General features: G+C 38.5%; 1 protein-coding gene across 4 annotated transcripts in view; it reads right to left on the reverse strand.

The window, feature by feature from the left end:
- Nucleotides 1-7,229, reverse strand: part of LOC145978976 (uncharacterized) — a 28,755-nt gene extending 21,526 nt beyond the window's left edge. For 2 of the 4 annotated variants that reach the window (XM_083112031.1, XM_083112028.1), the window contains exon 1: nt 7,167-7,229. The gene's annotated coding sequence lies outside the window, so the exon portion shown is untranslated. Of the gene's footprint in view, nt 1-6,882; nt 6,902-7,106 lie in introns of those variants that run through there. The other 2 variants (XM_083112029.1, XM_083112030.1) reach the window with 2 other exon arrangements.
- Between the last annotated feature and the right edge of the window lie 16,164 nt (nt 7,230-23,393).

A 23,393-nucleotide genomic window follows, 5' to 3' on the forward strand; every position in this document is an offset into this window, starting at 1 on the left:
GGCCAAAGTTCGGTTGTCTGCGGGGAAAGTGTTGGCCACGGTGTTTTGGGACTGGAGAGGGATCCTACTGGTGGATTTCTTACACGAACATCGGACCATCAACGCACCCTACTACTGCGGCCTCCTGGATCAAGTTAAGGTGAAGTATCGACGCAAATGACGAGGCTGTCCCATCTGCCAGGTCTTGTTCCTCAATGACAACGCCAGATCCCATACAGCAGGTGTTACGCGGCAGAAACTGGTGGAAATGTACTGGGAACCGCTTCCGCATTCACCGTACAGCCCAGACCTTTCACCATGTGATTTTCACCTGTTCGGACCCCTCAAAGAAGCACTTGGGGGCGAGCGATTTGCGACCAACGATCAGGTGGAAACCTTTGTGCGCAACTGGTTGGCTACCCGCCCAGCTTCATTCTACGAGAACGGCATCAAGAACCTACCACAAAGTTGGGAAAAATGTATCACTAAGGGCGGAGACTATGTAGAAAAATAGGATGTGGTAATGTCTCTGTTTCCTTCAATAAATTTTGTTTTTCTGCACAAGGCTCGTTCATATTTGATTCACCCTCGTATATGTCTCAGAGTTGCATTTTTAGGAATTTAACATTACTTTGCCAACTCCTTAGATTAATCAAGAAAGAACAAACACAAAGTTACAGACATGCGCTGCTGGACAGGAATCAACCTGCGCATCTACATAGGTGAGACAATAAATCAGACACTAAATATATATGTTCAATGAACCAGCAACTTCTACCTGCATTATCCACAAATGATACATTAAGTGATTGGAACATACAAGGTGTGGCTATTAATATCCAGGACTGATGTCACAGCACGAAACCGATCACTCACCCGAGAGGGGCGCAGCTGGTATCCGGTAGGTAGTAACTCTGCACATGCAACCCGAAGCACGTGCCAGTTGGAGACAAGAGCTTGGCTGGGAAAGACGCGTCGAAACGTATCTGGTGAAGTGTTGTTGTCGAAGTGGTAAAGTGGTGTTGTGGAAGTGCAGAAATGGAGCAAAGGGTGAACATCAAATTCTGCTTCAAACTGGGCAAAAGTGCGACAGAAACACATACAAATCCCACCAAGAAATGGTTTGTCCTCTGCGGGCTATTGTTGCCAAGAATATGTTTTGTGCAAACTTTGGACTGACCATGCTGATGCACTAGTCCTTCAAATCAAGATGACAAGCAAATAAAGATATTCAAGCCATTATGAGGATGTAGAGAGAGATAGATATAGTTGGAGTGTCTCATTTTCTACTTTCCTGTCCAAAAAGAAAAGGAAGAAGAAAAAGAAGAAAGGATGGAAAGGAGAAATATAAAAAGAAAAAGGGAAAAAGAGAGAAATGTTCATTGAGAGAGAAAAATAAAAAAAATGTTCCTTCTCTCACTTCATTTTCTCTCTCTCTTTTTCAGAGATAGAGCAAAAAAAAATCTCCCCCACTGGGGAGGGGCGATTAATCTTCAGTATCTTCTGATCCCATTGCAGCCCGGGCTGAAGAAAGGAGGCAGGAGCACTCTTTTTGCTTTCTTTTACCAGCTTTCTCTTATTAGAAGGAAAAGCAAGAATGTCAAGGGGGAGCTTGATGGCAGGATAAGGAAATTAAGGAGGAAGGGTGTCTCCGCCGCCCGTCGAACGAGGGGAGAGATGTAAGGGCCCTCTTTCTTCATCTATTCTCCTGAGGCCCTCTCCCCCCACCCCCCAATTTAAGGAAATAGAGAAGAAAGGTGAAGAAGACAAATAAAAAGGGGGGCCCTCCTTCCTTTTATCATGCAGCCAAAGAGACATCAAAATGAGAAAACAGAGAAGAGGAAGGGATTATCTGGATGGGGAGTTTCTTGTTGTCCAAGCAGAAAGGTGTGTTTCCTGCGATGATGGAATGGGGGATATGTCCCAAGAAAGGAAAGTACACTCTTCTCTCCTCTCCAGTAAATTCCTTTCTTGTTCGCCCCGCCCCTCCTCGCAGCAGTGCGTACATCATAGTGAAAAAGTTAAGAAAGGAAAATACCGCAAGAGAGAAGGTGAGAGAGAGAGAGAGACAGTTTTCTCTTTGCTCTCGCTTTTTTTTCCTCCACTGGGTATCGAACCCGGGACCGCAAGACTCATGGGAGGAAAAAAAGCCTTGTCACCCATGCCCAGACCGGGGAGAGATGGAAGGTTTCTTCTTTTTTTCTTTTACTCCCCCTCCTTTGGGGGAAGGTGGCATTATTTTTTATATTTTTGCTTGTTGTTTCTCTTTTCTCCAAGTCGCTTTGCTTTCCTTTACTTTTCTTTCTTCTTTGCTTGAAAAGGATTGGATACCGGGCGGCGGAGTTGGTTTTCCACTTTCTCTATCAGTTCGAATCCCAGCCTGTGCGTGCGGGGCGCATCCCCCCAAAAGGAAATCGATACGACTCCACCGCCAGTTTTTTTTATTTTAAAAAAAAAGCCTTCACCTTTCTTCTCTATTTCCTTGGCCTCCAGGAAGTGGAGAGGTGTCTCTCCTTTTTCCAATAGAACTCCTGAAAAAAGAAGTTTTAACCCCCTGGATCCCCCCTTTCCTTGATTTTTTTTTCGGAGAATAAAGAAAAAGAGAAGAGGTCCATTTCGTTCTCGTTTTTCACCCTTTTCTTCTTTCTTTTTTTTGTAAAGAAGTGAAGAACGGAGAGGAAAGAGGAGTCCTGAAGTGGCAGAAAAGGAGAATGGAGAGGAGGGGTGTTGCCTTTCTTTGTTGCAGACTCTCTTCTTCGGAGAAATTTTCTTTCTCACTTGAAAAGAAAGAGAGGAAGAAGATGTAAACAAAGATAAGGGAAGAGAAGATGATGTAAGAAGCAGATAGTTCTTTCTTTTTGTCATATCTCTCTTTTCTCTCCATGAAGAGGAAAAAGGCGGCATAAGAATAGAAAAATAATTCTCTCCCTAAAGGTAGAGAAGGGAAGAAAGCAAGGTTTCTCCTTCTTCTTTTCTTCGAAATGGAGAAGAAATAACACCACATGAAAGAACGGTTCTCCCACAGACCGGAAGAAAGAGAGGGAAATTTCTCTCTCTCTCCTCTAGGGTGCTCTCCCCTCTCCCAAACCCATTTCCCTTCTTCAGCGGAGATCTGGGCTTTCTTATTTTCCCCTTCAAAAGGAGAGAAAGAGAGAGGAAGGAGAGCAAGTGTTCGTAGTGGTTAGTTCTTTTTTCTCCTCCTCGCACTTTCTCTCTCTGTCTCTCCCTTTCTGGCACAAAGCGCGCCCCTTCACTCTTTGGAAAGAAGTTACACCCTCTTGGGAGAAGAGGGAAACCCATAAGAGAAAGAAGATTTTTTCTTTTCTTCATACTGGTAGGTCTCGGGTTTAATTCTTCCCCTTCAAAATCCCTTTCTTTTCCTCTCTCTTTTCTATTTCTTTCCCGAATGAGAAGGAAATAGGAGACACTGCTCTTCCCCTCTCATACAGAGAGAGGGAAGTAGAGAGAGAGAGAGAGAGAGAGAGAGAGAGAGAGAGAGAGAGAGAGAGAGAGAGAGAGAGAGAGAGAGAGAGAATGGGGATGCAAAGGGAAAGAAAGGAGAACAGATCATCTCTTTTTAACAATCCCCAAATATACTCTTTCCCTTGCTATTTAATTTCATTCATTATTTTCTTTCTCTCTCTCTCTCTCTCTCTCACAAAAGAAGACGAGGATGATTCCTCTTTTCTTCCGAAAGGGGGGGGGGGGTTGGATTTTGAGCCCGTAGCATGATTTCCCTCCTCCTCCTCTATTTTGCGATGGGAGGAAAGCATTTCCTCTGCTCTTTCTTCCATAAGAATAAAAAAAAAGTGGAAGTTCTGACCTTCCCCTTTCACCAATCCTCTCTTTTTCCCCTTTCCCAAAGAGAGTGTGTAGACTTGGGTCCTTTCTTCAATAGAGGGCATCTAACTCTGGAGAGAAAACAGAGATATGTGCCAGAAAATGGACAGAAAGCTTTCTCTTTTACCTGAACCCCCCCCCCCCCCACCTTTTCCTATAACGTGGGGCCTGGCAGAATATCTGCGCCAGTACTATCGTACATCGGTGAAAGGGGAAGGTCCCGGAAAGGTTCTTTCTTTCTAGCACCCATGATTCCCTCTTCTCTCTTCTTCTTGTAATTTTCCAGGGGGAGAAGGGGGAAGAAAAGAAGAAGAGGAGGAGGCCTGGCGAAGAGGAAGGTAATTTTCAAAATTCTTTGAAGGCGACATTAGTTTAAGATAAAAAAAAATTGAAGTTTGAATTGGTTTCATCTCTCTCTTTCTCTTCTTCTTGTTCGAGAGAGAAAGTGCTAGTATCCTGTCCTCCCCCCCTAATCGAAATACTCTTCTCGTGAAATTACTTTTCCTTCATTGCGCACCTTGCTACGACTCCGCGGCGGAGTCGTAGAGGGGAGGAAAGAGACTGCAGGAAGAGAAAGGAAGGGAAAAGGATATCAAAAAGGAGGAACGAGACAGAAAGGACTGCTTTGTTGTTTTCTTATTTTGATGTTACCAGAGCGAGAGAGAAGTTATAACAAAAGTCCCCACCCTTCCTCCCTGAACTTTCTCTGAGAAGAAGAGACGGGAAAGAGAATTAAAGAAGAGAAAGATGAAAGGAGAAAGAGAATTGAAGAAATTATTTCCCTCTCGTCATTTGAAATAGGTCTACCTTTTCCCTCTGAACTGTGTAAAAGCACTACCATGATGGCTGCCAAGGTCTTCCAATACACAACAAACTTGTCAACTGGCAGGAGCAGTAACAGCATAAACCTTTTGAGGCATAGTGTACCACACGATGATTGATCTCACTTCGTTTTGGCATTGTCTCCAATCCACCCATGTGCCTGACACCTTTCGAGGATTAATAGTAAAAAGGTGAGGATGTTGCAGACTGACAATGCACAAAAATAATGCTACTTATTTTTAGTAAGAATTAAAAGCCAATATTAAGTGCAGGGTTCAGATGTTTTTCAGATAATATATTGCTGCTGTACTCAGGCTTTAAAAAAGAAGATAACAGTTCCAAATATTTAATGATGTCTACAAAGTTTCATACGCTAAAGACGTACTGCAGAATAATGGAAATGATTGTGAAAGTAAATTTGAACTTTGATTAAAGTAATTAGCAATGTTTGCAGTTCTGAAAATCCTATTTATCGGCGTAAATAAGATGTAAAATGTTCCTTACGCAAATATCCCTGCTTCCCATACAAGACATTCCACAGACTACTGCCAACACGAGGCTCAAAGTGGTGTCGTGCTTGAGACCAGCACAAAAATGATGAGATTTTGAAAGCATTTAGGGAAATTATTGTAATGCTAAGAGCCCTAAACGTGGCCCACCTAACATAATCACAAAAGCATTTAGAGACGATATTTGAATACTAACTGCCCTAAACCTGACTCACCTAACTTAACTACGAAACACCTTTGCACCACATACATGTGACCTAGACGGCAGCAGCAGTCCATAAACCAAGACGACAGTAAACGAATGGTTGATTGCAAGAAAAGAATCATATATAGGAGTACACGGAAATGAAAAAAATTGCAAACCTACAGTAAGTAATCACTAAAACTCCAAAGTATGTGTTAACAGGCACAAAAAGTAGAGCCATGGAAAAAAAAATCCTACATACCATGAACCAATTGGACTTAAACAATCGGAACTTATGCCAAAAAAGAAAAGCATGAATACTGGCGAAATTAAGAGAAACATAAAGGTAAAGTGCCCCCCTGTGCTTAGCACCACACCATGAAGGCATATAGGGGGTGTGGAGATAACTTTCTTGATCCGGTCATGAGTGGGGGTGAAGTCATCACGCCCCTGACCACCTTTACCCGTTTCCCCCAGGTACCCATGTTATTCGACGCTGGGTGGGCACCGGGGCCGCCTCCAACCTTATAAAAGTTCCCAGATTTGAACCGGACGGGGATCGAACCCAGGACCTTTAGCATGGTAGCCGACTGAGCCACCGTGGCCACCAATTAAGAGACATACAGAATTTTACTTTCTCAATTAGGTAAATATGCGATATCGCCCAGACGGATTTCTTCAAATTTACAGGAGAAAGTACTTACTGAAATGAGTTTCTTTAGCATTCTGGACGTTCTTGGAGGTATTTTCTTTCACGGGAAACTAAAAACTTCGTATTTGAATGCTGCCGAACAAGAATTAATCACTTTTTACGTAAGAAATTTGCACTGCCTGCCATATTATGCCGTTGTTTCCATTGTGTGCGTTCAGATGGCGAGAGCGTCGAAAGTCACAGGGTCTCGTCAGTATTTTCAAACATGCATTTTTTAACAAGGATTTTTTTTTAAACTATGCTTACCTAACCTAACCCAACCCAACCTAACCTTGCCAGAAATGGTTTTTGGGCCTATCGTTAATGGTTTTTGGGGCTAACGTGAATGGTTTTTGGGGCTATTGTGAATGGTTTTTGGGGCTATCCGGCAATGGTTTGTGGGGCTATCCATCAGTGGTTTGTGATGACATAATGAACACGAAAGTAGGTATTTTTCGGATAAGAAGGTTGAAACACTGCATACCCACTCCAAAACGACAAAACACAAGCATGGCGCGATGATCCGTGACGAGTGCATGCCATATTGTCGGTTACCCAAGCGAAACAAGGAAGACAAATAATCACTCGTAATATGAAAAGTTGACACTATTTTATGGAAAAAGGCATAACTTCACCTTAAAGAATGTTCCGCAATGCAGAAAAGGTAAGTACCAGTAGTAAAATTAAGGAAATAAATGAGTTAAAAGTGTCCGGGCGTTATCGCATATTTACCACATAATAAAATAATTACAACTATTTTCTCAGGATTTTCTTAATGTGGAACGCAAACAAAGCTTGTTTTTTTTTTGTTTTTTTTTTTAGAACGTCAGTTGCCAATAGTCTACATTTTGACATACTTCCACGAATTTTCCTTGATTCCGAAATTTCACATTTCTTGTAACTGTTACAACAGAGTGGCCTCACACTAATCTACTGTATCCGTTTAAAATACACTATTGTAAAATTAAGACACCAACAGAATCACGCCTGTCAACTATATTTTCTCATTCAAAAGATTAATTACCACCAAATAAAATTTACAAACCCTACATTCAAAACAATATTTCACTAGCACTCATACCGTTCCACAACATTAATAATTATTGCGTTATATATAAATTACAATAAAGGATAATCATACTCATTTAACACGAATATTTTCAACCGCGAAACTGGTGAAAACCTAATTCACAGATTACTAACCGACGAGACAGAATATGTACGGTGCGATGCACAAGTATTGCTGAGCAAATTTCATTTGATTTCGTTTATTTTAAGGCAGTGTCTGCTGCCACGTTCTTTTTCTGCTGGAACTTCAAAAAAGATGAGCGTGGCAGTAGACTCGGTCTTTGTTTTATCGTGATTTCATCATGCTATGTATACAATTACGTCTGTAACACGACTGAGCCACCGCGGCCACTTTTTTTTTTACTTTACCTTTTTAACACATACTGGGCCCGTTCCGAAAGTCGCACGAGTTTAACGCGTACGAGTTATGGTAACTGGCCGTTCCATAAGTGCTTCCGTGCGTTTCGTGAGTTTCATTATGCTGTCCCAAAAGTCACATTCCGTGCGTTTCGTGCAAGAACGAGATACACCAAACGCACGGGCCAGGATGCTGGTTTGTTTCGTGAAAATCGTCTGCTCCTTGCAGACAAAGCGCGTGCTGATGGATTCAAACTGCACTAGTTCGGAAAATGTATTATAATTTTAACAGATAGCGATATGAAGCAACATGCACAAGATAAGTATGCCTTGACCGTTCTTAGAATGTGATTAAAATGAGTAACAGTGGCCATAATAGAGTTTATTTTTGCCATAAGGACATTCCTTCCGCTGACGCCAGGCGGAAACTTTCTCTAAACAAAACGCTGCGCCTGCGCTTTCGCCTAGCGTGTCCCATATTTTTTATTTACATTTTACTTGGGATTACCGCTAAGCAGTTTTTCCCATATCTATATACATATGTACTGTACATAAACTTACATTTTTTAGTACATTATTATTAAAAGATACTATGAACAATTTTTTTTCTATTAAATAGTTAAGCCACATTTTCTAAAAAAAGATAACAATATATATCCAACTGTAAGGTTAGGTTCACAAATCAAATATTCCAAACACTGAGGAAAAGGAATTTCACAGTTTATAAGAGTTTTATAGAATGTCTCTCTTTCTTGTGTGTATCTATTACACTCAAATAGGATATGGTGTATATCTTCCTTGTTGCCACATGTACAGTTTGGGTTTTGTAGAATCCGGATCTTTTGTAAATGACTTTTAGTAGTTGTATGTCCTGACCTAATACGATTTAGTAATACTATCACATTCCGTGAACCTTGAACTTTTGTAAACCAAGGTCTCATTCTATTGAAATTAGCTATCCTATGATAAAAGCTGCCTGCATTTTGAAATTCACCTTTGCACCATTCCGTCCAGTTTTCCTTCAACTTTTTCTTCACCCTCGGTAGAAGGTCTGTGTACAGTGGGATCCATGAGTATTACCGTGCAAATTGTCCATCACCATGTTCGTGCACTTTATCTGACCCAAGAGATGCTTCAAGAATTAAAAGAAAACTCAAAACAAGCTCTTTACAACTTGTGCACCAGCATACATAAAAATCCATTGCTTAAAAACATTTACGATGTAAGAGAAAAATTAATGAAAGTAGTCATGGACAATTTGTACGGTAATACTCATGGATCCCACTGTACCAGGTTTTCAGCTCCAGTACAGGTTGAATTACCCTAGCTTGTTTTGCATACAAATCTGCCATATCATTTCCTAAATTTTGACAATGTGCTTTAACCCAGGTTAAATGAATTATCTTTCCCCTGCTCCTTAAATTTTGTAAAGTTTTTACACAGTTTATAATGTATGGGGAGCATTTAAATAATAAATCATAATTGGACTGAATTGAATATAATACACTTTTGGAATCCGTTAATATTAATATATTTTTTTCTTGCAATTTATATGTATAAATTAGTGCTTGGTAAATTGCATAAGCTTCAGCTGTAAAAATGGAAAAATCTTTCGGTAAATGTACCATAATTGATTCCTTCTTCTGTACATCATAAACAGCACATCCTACATTTTGACTACTTTTTGAACCGTCTGTGTATAAATAAAGTAATAATCTTTCCATCTTTCCATGTAATCATATTTTGTATATTGTTCAGGAAAATAAATATCTCTATATTCACAAACAGGAAAATCTAGAGTATATATGGGCTTACTCCTTACTTTCAATAATTTTTGATGATCCTCATAGTACTCATTATATAATTGCACCCATCTTATATCTTCGCAGTTATTAATTTTGCCTGTATCACATAATTCAACCAAGTCGAATGGAATGTCGTTAAACGGATGATTAACTTCTGACATTGTTTTCAACAGATATTTAATAGACATTTCTCTTTTCCTATAACTTAAGTTCCATTCGCATGCTTCCATGTATACAGCAACATTGGGAGTACTCTTCATCAGTCCTAGACACTTTCGTAGAACTTTCCTCTGCATTACTTCCAAAGGTCGAAATACACGTTCCGAAATTGTATTAAAGACTATAATCCCGTATTCTATTGTTGGTTTGTAATAGTTTTTGTAAAAATTCATCATGGTACTAGGATGACTTCCCCATTTTGTTGTAGCCATAGAACGAAATACATTGTAAATTACTTCTGCCTTTTTCACTAACATTTTTACATGAGGTTTCCATGTTAATTTACTATCAAATATAACGCCTAAATATTTCACTGAATTTTCTATGGGAATGTGTAACTTTTTTGTATATTGATTCACATTTTTCGGAGCTCCTTTTTTACTAAATATAATCAACTTTGATTTTTCTGACGATATATTCATAGACCTATTCTCAAGAAATTTCTTTATCTCTATTATTTTCGCTTCCATGTTGGTGACTCCTTTATCTACTTGCTTGACACTCTCATATATACATAAATCATCTGCATATTGTATAAATCCAAATGGCTCAGGACATATTCTTTGAACATCCATTAAATATATATTAAAAAGTAAAGGACTTAAAGGGCTTCCTTGTGGAAGTCCTCTTGTTATCCATCTAGGACCCTCAACTTTATTGTGAAAGTAAAAATATAAACAACGATTTTTTAATAGATTCCAAATTATTTTTAGATGCATATAAGGTATTTTCAGATTTTGTAGAATGTTTAATAATTTATTTATATTTACATTATCATATGCCCCTTTAATATCTAAGAAAGCAGCAATAAGACTACTTTTCCTTTTCTTTGTATCATAAATTTTTGATGATAACATTGCCAAGGCATCTGTACACCCCATTCCCTTCCTAAATCCAACTTGAAGCCTTGAAAATAATTCCTGTCCCTCTATATGCCAACTTATTCTCTTTAGAATTAATTTTTCAAAAATTTTCCCCAGTACTGAAGACAAAGCTATCGGTCTATAAGATTCTCCTTTATGTGGACTTTTGCCAGGTTTCAATATTGGTAAAATCATTTGAGTGTACCACGATTGCGGTACATTTCCTGAATTCATTATATAGTTGTAGATGTTACAAAGATATATTATACCACATTCCGGCAAGTTTTGAATCATCGAGTATGTTATTCCATCTTTTCCTGGAGTTGTGTCCTTGGCTCTTATTATTATGTCTCTTATTTCATCGATCATGATATTGGTATATAATCCTTGTGAATGTCTATCTTTAGGACTGAAAGAGAAAATTTCATCAGGGGCATCTGCAGGTACTTGTTTATTATTACATGTTACCTTCATAATAAATTCATCTTTACAGGTTTCTTTGAGTGGTATTAATCGAGGGGTATGTGGTTTGCGGATTGATTTAAATTTAGCCCACACGGTACTGATACTCTCTTTGTTATTTATGTCTTCACAATACTTTGCCCACGATTGTCTCTTTGCGCTGATATAACATTTCTTGGCCTGCGCTATTGCTTTCTTATAATTAATCCAAGTTTCCTGATTTGGTATTGTTTTATAAACTTTAGTAGCTTCAATTCTCTGTATTTTAAAATTTTGGCAATCTTTATTCCACCAGTGTACTATTGGATACTTTTTTTACAACTTCCTCTTTTGCCCTTGTACATGATCTGTCCATAACAATACTAACAGAATCTACAAAATAATCATATGTACTGTTATCAATATTATTTAAATCTGTATTTTTAAATAAGATTGTAAGTAATTTAGAATATTTATTCCAATCAGCTTCGTTAACTTTCGATTTTCTGAGCGGAATAGTGAAAGATCTCACTGAATTAGTATCAGTATAAAAGAAACATGGATAATGGTCACTGGTTCTTTGATCACTGTCTGTTTCCCACTGAAATTGACCACATATATCATCTGACATTAACGTTAAATCTATAGCTGTTGGCCGAGTACCTAATCTTCCTATATACGTAGCAGATCCGTCATTAATTACAGTAAAGTTGTACAAATCCATACATTCTACTAACACTTTCCCCAACTTATCTTCATCCTGATCTCCCCATATTGTGTGATGGCAATTGAAATCCCCTGCTATAATAAAAGGCTTTTCTATGCATTGAAACATTTGCGATAATGTATTTGTCGTTAATTTCTGTGACTCTGCACCTGTAGGAATATATATAGATATAATACTAACTTTTTGATTCATAAAAGCTATTTTAATTCCTACGACTTCAATTTTGTATGTGTCGTATATAGACAATGTATAATCAAAAGATATAGGTTCAAATGGAATGCTTTCATGAATCATAATTGCAACTCCTTTACTATCATCTTTAATCTTTTCATAAATTATGTGATAATGATTTACTTTAAAATAATTTGTTTGATGGGTTCACAGAGATTTCCGATAAACATAAAAGTTCAGGTCTATATTCATCTATTAATTTCACCAGATTTTGCTTTCTTGCTTTCAATGATCTTACATTCCAGTGTACCCCCACGAATGTTTTCCATTATTTTTCCTTCCACACCCTAAGGTGTCTCTCCAAAAATTTCCAAATCCTCAATAATTTTCTGCACCTGGCCATTTATTTGTGAGCATTCTGTTAGTATTTCTTTTATGCTTAATAAGTCAGAATTTTTAGTTAATGTCGCCATAAGTTTCGCCATTAATTGTAACAAATTGTACATAAGATCCTTCTGAGATGTTATGTGAGGAAAGTACACGATTTTTTTCTGTTCTTCATTGTTGTAGATTCCGGTGCTCACCTCCTGCATGCTTCTGTTTGTACTATCCACATCTTCCTCATTATTCCTTGTCTTAATTACAGTTCCTGTAGACTTTCCATTTAATTGTTTTTGATTACTTTGTAATTTCTTTAGAGAACCTTTACTTGATTCTCCTTCAGAATTTCCATTATAATTCTTTGTTTGTGAATAGGAATTTAGTCTGAAATTTTTTCCATATTTATTTTCAAATTTGGAATAGTCTCTATGATGTTCTGGAGGAACTCTTTTCCATGAAACATTTTCCAAGTATGTATCTGATTTTCTTTCACCCCAATCACTTAAGGCTTCAAATCTGTTTTGTATTGTTATGCTATTTCCTACAACACCAGTCTTTCTTGTGTTAATTTCACTTATTTGACTTTTGTTTATATGGTTTTTTATTTGATCAGCATATGAGTTGCCTTGAACAACATAATTGCTTGGAACATTACCTGTTATTACTTTCTCTTGCATCTTGCCGGGATAAATTATCATATGCCACAACTCTCATGATTTCTCTTTCCATTTCCCATTTTACACATGACTTATCAGTAGCAACATGTTCTCCTCCGCAATTTAAACACTTCGGACTTTCATTACAATTTTCATGTTCCTCTCTTCCACATCTAGCACACTTAGCTTTATCCTTGCATATGGCTGCTGAATGTGCGAACCTGTAACATTTCTTACATTGCATCACATTTCTAACTTTAGGAGTAACATCGAAAATGTGACTAACCACTATAATCTGTTTAGGCATTTCTTGAGATCTAAACGTGATTGATATTAGCTTAGTAGGAACAAAATAATATGAATCATCATCTTTTCGAATTCTCTTTTTCATTCTTTCCACTGATATTACTGTCGGGTCTTCAATACTTTCCTTAATTTCCTCCTCTTCAAATTCAGTGGGTACACCATATATCAACCCTTCCTTCACCAATAAGGATTCCGGGATGAACACATCAATATAAACCACTTGGTTGGATATATCTGACCCTTATATCTTTCTTTCGCAATTCATTGCCTATTTTCATAGAGTTAAATTTCTTTTCTGCACCTTTTGTACTAGTCATTATTACTAAATATGGCCCATTATGTGTATCATAATACATTTTACGCTTGTCTACATTATTTTCTCTTCGACCTTCTCCAAACGTGTTTACTTTATCTCTATTATCTAACCTGTCTATCCTTACCGCTTTTGCTGGAACTTGATCATCTTCAGAAGATCTGTCTCTTTTAGCTTGTTTTCTAGATGTTTCTTCTATAATGTTATCTTCTATAACAATTTCATTGTCTTCTACCATGTTCGTTATAATTTCTACTTGATTATTAAGTTCCATATAACCTATGGCATCCGCCATGACGTTAACAAGAACTGCCTTACGAAAATCACATTAATGAGTATAATTCCTTTTACCGTAGTTTTAAACTTCAACTTAAATAAGTATATGGGTTTAACTCAATTCCAGTCACAAAATTCTATCTTTATAAACAGTACTCACTTAATTAACAACTATTAATATTACCACAATATTACACAAACAGCTCAGTTTCCATCAACCACAGGCTCTTCGCGTGTCCCATAAGTCTGTAAAATAACTGGTTTCACCAGATTCACGAGCCCAGTTATTTTCGTTGAATGCGTTCGTTTCGTTAAGACTTTCGGAACGCACCCACTGTGAAGTTGTAGCGATTACTTTCACAAAAATGCTTTAAGATTAGGTCCCTCAGCATTCTTCTAATAATAAACCTAAATGCTCTCGTAGTTAGGTTAAGTTCTGTTAGTATTAAAATAATATCGCTAAATGCTTTCTAAATTACCTGTACCAGAGGCGAAGATATAGTACAAGCAATGCAAGCACTGCTTGCATTATTCGAATATCATTTAATGTACTTAATGTTTTAGCCTTATTTCGTTTCCATCGCACTCGATTTCGCGAAAAATTACGGCCGCAAACTCCCTCAGCAGCTCTGTAGCAAGCACCAGCCTCAATGCTTGCGGCTGCTCTGCGGGAAAATAACGCACCCGAAGGAGTCACATGGCGAAGCATGAAATTCGAGTGGAACCCGTCCACAACGCTTACACCAAAAGCTCTGCTTGCTGAGCTTGCGTTATTCCCGAAAATAGCCGAGCTCAACCGAAAGCAGAAGGATATATTGCCACCAAAAACTACGAGTAAAGAATATTTGTCTTCATGAACACGTAAACAAGATCGCGAATATAAAAATAATTCTTGGTCATAAAATAACTAAAATAAGTTATTATCATTGTTCTAAATTCCATATATATATATATATATATATATAATTTTATATTACAATTTATTTTAGATTTCGCGAATTGTAAAACGCGTAAAAAAATGGATATTGGGAGTTCGGGCGAGATGGTAAAGGGCGGGGGTTTGTGTTTCCAGCAAGTGAAATATCTGCACCCCCGTGAAGAGTTTCCCCAGGGAGGGAGGGAAGATTCGACGGACCTTGGTCTGCACCCTGTGTCCAGCTCGGTCCAGCTCAAATTACGTCAAAAGTGTTGACCGCACCAGTGTTTGCAACTGCCAAATTATTTACACAGTAATTCAAGTGAGCTGTTTCACAAATTTTACAACCACATTCAATAAATTGACTGCTTTTGAATAAAACTTGGGGTGAAAATAAAGCTATCTAAAAAGAACTCTCTACTGATATTTACACAGCACAATTAAATCGTATACATTGTACATATTATGAACACAAGAACATGTTTTAAGTTTTATTATTATGACACAAGTGGTGCTCCCAGGATTTTTTGTAGTAGTCTCCTCATTTTGTCATCTTTTCCTGCCTTTGACTTTCCTTTCCATAGGAATACTGGGCCAAAGGGGGGGCCAACCCTCCCCCGGCCCCGGACACGCCTCTGTATTTCACTTTATTACTTAAATATTATGTATATACTCTTTCTGCTGTAATGATTCTGATTCCATCGCTTAATTTCTATCTCCAAACTGATATATCTTTCCTTCCCATGATGAATAAAATTAAGGAAATAGGTTGGTATCACTTTCGGTCGTTTCAGAGATTTCCAAAGTGATCTTGCGTGGATGCTTTCCAGTTGTGGAAAGAGCGTGGAAGTGTCTTCACGTTTTGAGAACCTTGAGGACCTAAGATTTGTTGAATTGTTCGATAGCGGGAAATTTCCTATATATGTAAAGGAGTTTGGAATTTATTGTGGTGAGTACATCGTCTATGCATGTGTTTCTTTGGTTTGAAATGAATTTTTTAAAGTTTGTGTTTAACTTTTTTTTTTAATGTTTGACTCCGAATGCGATTTTTAGGGTGTCCACAAATCCTAAATTACAATCACGCAGTGTAAATTAAATAAATGAGTTATTTTACCTAAATCCGTTTGGTCACCGTTTGCCCACATTAAAAAATAATGAACAAATAAAAGTACTAATAAATAAATAAGAAATTACGTACCCCTTTAGTCGTATGCGGAAAGTTCGCATATGTAAGACGTTTACTACCATACGAATAACGTTACCTGGAATTTCGAAAGTAAATGTGACGTTTGAGGATCATATGGTTTATGTTTAGAACCGTCATTTTATTATGATATTTTGACAAATCCAGCGACCGGGCCAATGAGGCTATAAACCTTTAATCCCCCTCTTGGCGTGCCATTGTACTACATGTTTTGTTGTACTGAAACATTGCTTGCCTCCTTCGTAAGACTACGCTTCGCTACTGACCTGTACCATAGCCTGTACATTCATTCCCACTAATCATAAACTTGCATTTCTCTCGTCTTAATCTGTTCTTAAGATTTGTAACATCATCTTAGCAGACGAATTACGTGGCAGCAGCAAATTTGACGCTTATTCTTACTGCTGACACGTGCTTATTTTAATTTCTAATTTCTGTCACTTCTTTCTAGCTAATCGCGAAATTTTAAGATAATAGGTTTAGAACACTCTGGTTTACACGCGAATTTCTGCAATATAAGAGGTGATACGGTATAAAAAGGTACGGGCAGTTAATATATATATATATATTGCAAATTTTTGTATTTAGCCTACTTTTACGTCGCTTTACCATCACTTTGTTTAACCGCAACGATGAGAACGCATGATTAATTTATCACATTTCTTCCAACTTTTGGCTAATCGCTACAATGAAGATGAATGGCTACAAGTCTATGATAGTATTCGAAGTCGGGGTGCAGGAGGAACCCCCCCCCCACATTACCACCACCAACAACAAGCACAATCTAAGTATCATCCAACCTGCCACGATACGAAACGAACTTTTCTTCTGTCCCATCACATTTCGAAAACATTCACTTGTCCCATCTCCTTTTATGATACGAGACCGAAAATGTCTCGTCTCGTGAACAACACTAACATTAGCAATAAAAGCATCCCCCTAGCTGTCCGCAAAGTCTCGAGCAAACATCCTCCCATGTAACAATTTCCAGTTCAATGAAATGTCACTCACAAGGAAACAGTCATGCCCAGGTCGAGAGTCAAACCTGATATGATATGATTTTCTTTATTTTACTTCGCCTTTTGTGCCACTTTTGGCTAACTTACGAAGATGGAGATGAGTGATGATATGATGAAATTGATGAATGGACACTCACAAATATCCATGCCCAGGCCAGGATTCGAACCCGGGACCCCTGGCGTCGTAGCGCGAGAGAGCCAAACCTGGAACATGCGACTTCTTCAGATAAATCATGAATTTTGTGTATAATAATTACAACGCCAGTTCATTCCTGGTAATTCTGAATCTGCGGTTTGGTTTGCATATATAAGCAGGATAATATTCAGTTTTCGAGGGCTCGTACCGTCGAAACGAGGATTTTTTTTTTTTTTTTGTATTTATAATGATAAGCCTTTGCATACGTTGTTAATTCTATATTTTTCGAGACTTGAGACGAGAATTGCCCTCCCAAACCGAGACGAAACTGTCAATGAGACACTTACAAATAAACACGAGACAGACATTTACAACTCTCAACGAGAACGAGACCAAGGCTGGCATGTCTCGTCTCGATAGGATCTTTAGGGGTGAATTAATGCGTTCGAGGTAACGAGATGAGGCGGCTATTTTCGCAGTATAGAATTCAAAATATTTATATCGTACCATTTCAGTATGGGATATTGTTATACACATGGGCGTATATATACATACAATAATTATACATAAACTAAGTATTAATATTTACTGTGCAACTGATGTAATCTTCTCAGTGTATTTTCTCTTAATTGTCCAAAAATATTTGATCATAACTTGCGCAACAGAAATGAAACACAAACATTGCTTTATGGAAAATAGGCTTTATAAATAAAGTGAGGAATGTGAAAGTTCTTATTTTGCACTACATAGGTTACGGTAAATTTCGATAAATATAAGTTTAAAATATATATATTTTTGAAAGTTTTGAAATTTTACAAGCAATATTTCTCGCATGACCTGAGAACACGCACGCAGCAGATCCTTGCACGTGAGCAGCAGGGATATTTCATGGAAGGATGATCATTACAAAGCATAGCTTTCCTTTCCACTATTGCTCCTTCTTCCATTATTAAAATCTGTACAGATTTGTAAAACTGCAGCACATGTTCGCTAACCGTGGGCTACCCGCAGTAAACTGAACGCTCGAAGCAGACGACAAACGAGCTCTATCTAAGTCGTGACGTATTAACATGGCGTGGCATGTTCTCAGCGCAACGCTAACCTCGCAACTTTGGAAGTCTCGTTTTTGCCTTGAACTGGACGCAGAAAAACGCGAGAACTTGTAGGGGTCATTTTTCCAGGGTATTCGCGATTAAAATTAACCGATATGCCATCTTGTGGGATTTCCAGGAAGTACTGTAACTATGATACGTTGTGTTGAAGTCGTTTAAAGCATGGGGAATATGCGAGAGAGTAAGGGCTTTTTTTTGCTCTAAGTCAGAACAAATTAAAAGTTTTCATGTGTTTCCACCCCGTGGAATCAACAAAATGAAATTTGTTAATAAATCAGGGAAAACGTAATTGACAGAAGATTGGTGTGGGGGATATAACACTCTAATTCGGCAAGGAAATTACGAAGAATGCACGAGTCTGCTTACTTTATTTTTCGAGAGATAAATATATATTACCATGAAAGTAAAGTTTTAAAGTGTACTTTATAAATAAAGCTTTTTTTCTCGAAAAATCATGAAGCGTCTTACCCAATGCGCCAATGTATTACCGGTATTACGTATGTGTGAAATTTGGAACAGGTGCTAGTCGATTAAGAGAGAAGATGAAAATAGTTTGAGAATGAATTAATGTCAAATGTAACCAGAAAAAAAGGTGGACATGCTAATGTTACTGTTTCATTCAGTACGATGTCCTTTTTCAGTGAGTATAGCCTGGTCATGAAATCGTGAATATTATTATTAAACCAGCCTTTCTCTTTCGAGAAAGAACTGCAACGATATGTTTGCAATTTTCTCCTGTCCCAGCTTTTCAAGTACAGGACAATTTTAATTCCTTTATTTTCAAATAATTTCCGACAACCCCAGTTACGACATGACGCGCAGATGATACAGCACTGCTTTGGACAACCAGTGCGTATACATAGTTTCGTCTGCATTTTCCGTGTTATTTTTGCCTATCATAATTAAATGCTTCGTTCTCAGTACAGCTTCACGTTTGTTACAGTACCTGAAATTCACATCGCATTCGCAATATTTAAAAATAATGCGTAATTTAAATGTTTTCTACCATAGTCATGACAGCACGCTGCTATTTTGTACTACTGCTGCTGAATGTAAACAAGGATTTATCCTACTTAGAGCGGCCATATTGGAAGCGACACTAGCGGTCAGGTGGTAATTTTAATCGCGAATAGTTTTTAAAATTGTTGTAAAAAAAATGAGTGGAAATGTCCATTCCATGGACACTCACAGACTGTTCTCAGAAAGCATTTACTCGGTCGAGTCGCTGTCCTCCGTGGAAATATTTATATTAGGGGTGTTCGATATCCCGAAAACTCGGGAAATACCGAATGGTCATTTTTAAAAAGCTGTTACTTTTCGACGTTTTCTGCATTGTAAGTGTCTGACGTGTAGAATTCGAGATTTTCAGAGCTTCGGGAAATTTTCGACTTTGTCGGGAAATGGGGAATTTTTCCCGTACCGAATGTCAGGATTAATAATATTTCCCGTCCCGACCAAAAAAATTCTGTCCCGCACACCCCTAATTTATATGAACGGCTTGCGATATAGCGTAATTAGAGAGAAAGTTCAAGTAACGGAAGGTGATGCAATATTCCAGTTTTATTAATTGAATTAAAAAAATAGTGTTGTTTATTCCAAATAATAAATAATAAATGCAAATATGCACCGGAGTTTTGGAAAGTTGTGAAAGTGTGTGAAAATGAAATTTCGAGTTTTGTTCACATCAACTATTCTATTTCCATTCCATAATTAACAGCATTTCAAACACCCAAATTACAGCACCTTGAATAACGTAGTGTGGAGAACGACCCAAGAAAATGGTTCCCCAGACGGATGAAAACATAGATGACAGTGCGATTAGTACGAGTGCTAATTTTCTTATGAAAGTAATGTGGCTTAAGCCCCTATCATACGGAACTGGATTTCTAGTAGGAATGCCCTAGTTGGCACTGAACTAACTTTCTAGGTAGCAATCATGGCCGCCTGGCTGACTGCTTGACTGGTTTGGAGGAATAGGACCTGTTCTAATTGCTACTTGCTGTCCTCGACTGGATTCTGTGGAACAGCCAATCAGATCAAAGTTTCACCATGTGAAGATAATATGTGAGTGTACAAAGGAGCGCTTTTGTCTGTGGTTTCCGAGTGTTACTCCAGCAATGTATAACGTATACAGCATGAAAGGTGCGTTGAGTTACACCATCCGTTTTCCACACTACATTATTCAAGGCACTGTACCCAAATCTTGTCCAATCGTGACTCGACGGAGCCACATTGACCAGAGATTACCCAAAGACACTGATATTTTGATCAATGAGCAAACTGCGTCAAGTAAATGATCTGTCTGCTCATCGAGAAAAAATCTTGCTCAGCGAGCGTCGCTCAGATACTTGACGGGCTCCTGACTAATGAAGCGAATACTGGCTCTAGTGCAGTTGTTTACACAGGGAGAGTAGCTCGCTTTACCCTACTCGCTCCAGCTACTCTCCCGTCTACTCGACCAATGTAAACCAGCCTTTAAAGGGGCAAGGCTTGATCATCCACCAGTTAGGGCAAACTCAAAGATGAAGAGAAAAGAATTGTTCATCACAACCCCTCCCCCCCACACACACCCACAACTAAAGTTTGGATGAACACACAATAATTGATTTTTGTTTCAATGTCGAAAATTTGATTTTTTTAAAACTATATTTTTGAAAAACGTAAGCTTTTTACACAACGAAAACTGGCGGTATTTTACAATTGTCAGTCATAGCACAGGAACACAAACAAGCGAAGCAAATCGCGCGTGAAATCATCCAACACTGAAACTGAAGTCTGCATGTTGGAAGTTCCGAGTAGGGATGGCCAGATCCGGATCCTAGCGGATCCGAAATTCGCATCAGGATCCAGAAGTTTGGGATCCGGATCCGTTTTGCCATCCTACATGAGAACTTCTTTGGAAAGTAAGAATGTGTTTATAACATATTGTTACCTGCTAATATACATATATATATATATATATATATATATATATATATATATATATATATATATATATATATATATACACATTCTAAGGAAAGAGAAAGTATTTTCAATACAGTGAAAGCTCCAAGCAACTACGGCGTAGGGATATATATATATATATATATATAGTGTGTGTGCGCGCGTGCGCGATTTGTAATTAATACACTTACAAGGGAGGTCTAAGTCTGCCCCTGCGATTTCCATGAAACTTGGCAGGTCTATAGAGGGGTCCAAAGGAAGAAGTACGTGTTTTTGTGTTTCAGCTAAAAAACGGTTTTAGGGGGCAACCCCCCCCCCCCCTTCAGATGTCAAGATGAGGAGAAATTGAAGTGGAGATCTGGCCACGAAACCACGTAATTATGGCATAGGAAGAAACAGGGGGCATAGGGCCCCTATACACCTGCCAAATTTCATGGAAATCGGAGTGGGACACAGGCGTCAGATCACCACGTCAATTTGTCCTCATCTTGACATTTGAGGCGGGTTTTACCGCCTAAAACAGTTATTTTAGCTGAAACAAACAAACACGTATTTCTTCCTTTGGGCCCCTTTATACACCTGCGAGTTTTCATGAATATCGGAGGGGGACACAGGAGTCAAATGCCCACTTAAAATTGTCCTCATATTGACATTTGAGGGGGTTTGCCCCCTAAAACAGTTTTTTAGCCGAAACAAAAAAAAAAAAAAACACGCATTTCTTCCTTTGGGTCCCTTTATACATCTGCCAAGTTTCATGGGAATCGGAGGGCAAGACTTAGATAACCTCCCTTGTTATACGGCGCACGCTTTTAGAAGGAACATGAATTCGGCCAATACCCAGCCAGTGCTACTGCGCTGTTGCCAAACTAACGGCTAGCGCAAGGGAAGGACAGAAAATTTGCGATGTGTCCATTATTTTGATAATGCATGCACAGTATATATGCGTACAGTGAAATAATATAGTGAATATTTCTACACATGATTATAATATCATATCACTGTAGGATATACGTTAAACCCATACCTGAAAGAAGCTTGAAGGCATTTATTTATTTATTCATCACCGCTCTCGTCGTCTTCCTCGGTCTCCGCATGGACGTCCGCAGGATTTTTTCCAGGGAGGGGAAAGGAAGGTGCTTTTTTCCAGGGGGGGGGGGGGCAAACAAGGCACATTTTCCTCCATAATAGTGTTGTTCATCAAAAACCTTGCTTAAATTTGAATATCATATTCATGCAATAATTAACACATATTATTGTGGCTGTAATGAATTTATATGTGAAAAATATATAATTTTATGTTTACTTTCATTTTCCAGGGGGGGCACGGCCCCCCTCCCGGACGCCCATGGGTCTCCGTGTCACTGATTTCACTCATTTCCGAATCACTCTCCTGGAGGTTAATGATTAGATTTTGCACCCTTGGTGCCTGTACTACTGGTGCTAAGTTTTGAGTTGGTGTTTTAAGTCCACTTTATGCACAGTAAGGCTAATCGGGACTGGACCTACAGTTTAAAGTGGAATCCGAACCACTTGTGCCTCCACCGGGTATCGAACCCGGGATCCCTTGATTACAAGGCGAGGACGCTACCACTGCGCCATCGGGGAGGCCCACTAAGTTTTGAGAGTGACATTTAAAATAAAAAGAACACACGGAACACACACTATCGCACGAAAGGGCTGTATTTAATCTTTTCACAAACTGCTCTTTGTGGCGCACGAGTGAACGATAAGCGAATAATTTTACACCGGCCTTGCTACGAAAACGCTGAACTCAAACTGACCCAGGCTTGCAATGTTCGAGAACGCCCAGAACAATGAAGGGTCATTGTTTATATCGAGGCGAATTTAACACCCACAGTTTTCCCTAGACACAACAACTCAGCTGCATCAACACGGTGGCAGCGAAAAAAAAACAGGCTGAAGGAAATGAAAGGTGTTTCCCTTGTTTCTTCAAGGAACGATAACTCCGGCTGTAGGCGACGGAAATTCATGGGACTTGGACAGTCAGGTTCAAAATGTCTTTCCCCATCTTATGATGAACCTTAAAGTGGCGAGTTTTATGAAAACTTCTTGCGCGCAAGAAAAATACAGAACACGGCTTATAACTTCCGCGCCGTAGTCTCCTAACTGTACAACGTTGCACTCCTGCCATTGGTTGATCGCCACGCACACCCTCTGCGTGGCCCCACCCGATATCGCTTCTAAAAGCGTGCGTCGTATAGTCTTACACTTTGTAATTATATAACACTGCATATATTATAATGTTTTATTTTAATTTTTAAAACTGTAACTGTAGAACAATTGTATATTTTTTGTATAACATCTATATCTTGTTAAATATGTTAAAGGTTTCATCCTGGAATGGAATGTCTCACATTTATGTGTGTTTCCATTTCCAATACATTCGAATGAATACATATTCATTTCAATGGCATTTACAAAATCACCTCTG

Source organism: Lepisma saccharinum, chromosome 25 (genome assembly GCF_977018435.1).
Source record: "Lepisma saccharinum chromosome 25, izLepSacc3.1, whole genome shotgun sequence".
NCBI lineage: Eukaryota > Metazoa > Arthropoda > Insecta > Zygentoma > Lepismatidae > Lepisma > Lepisma saccharinum.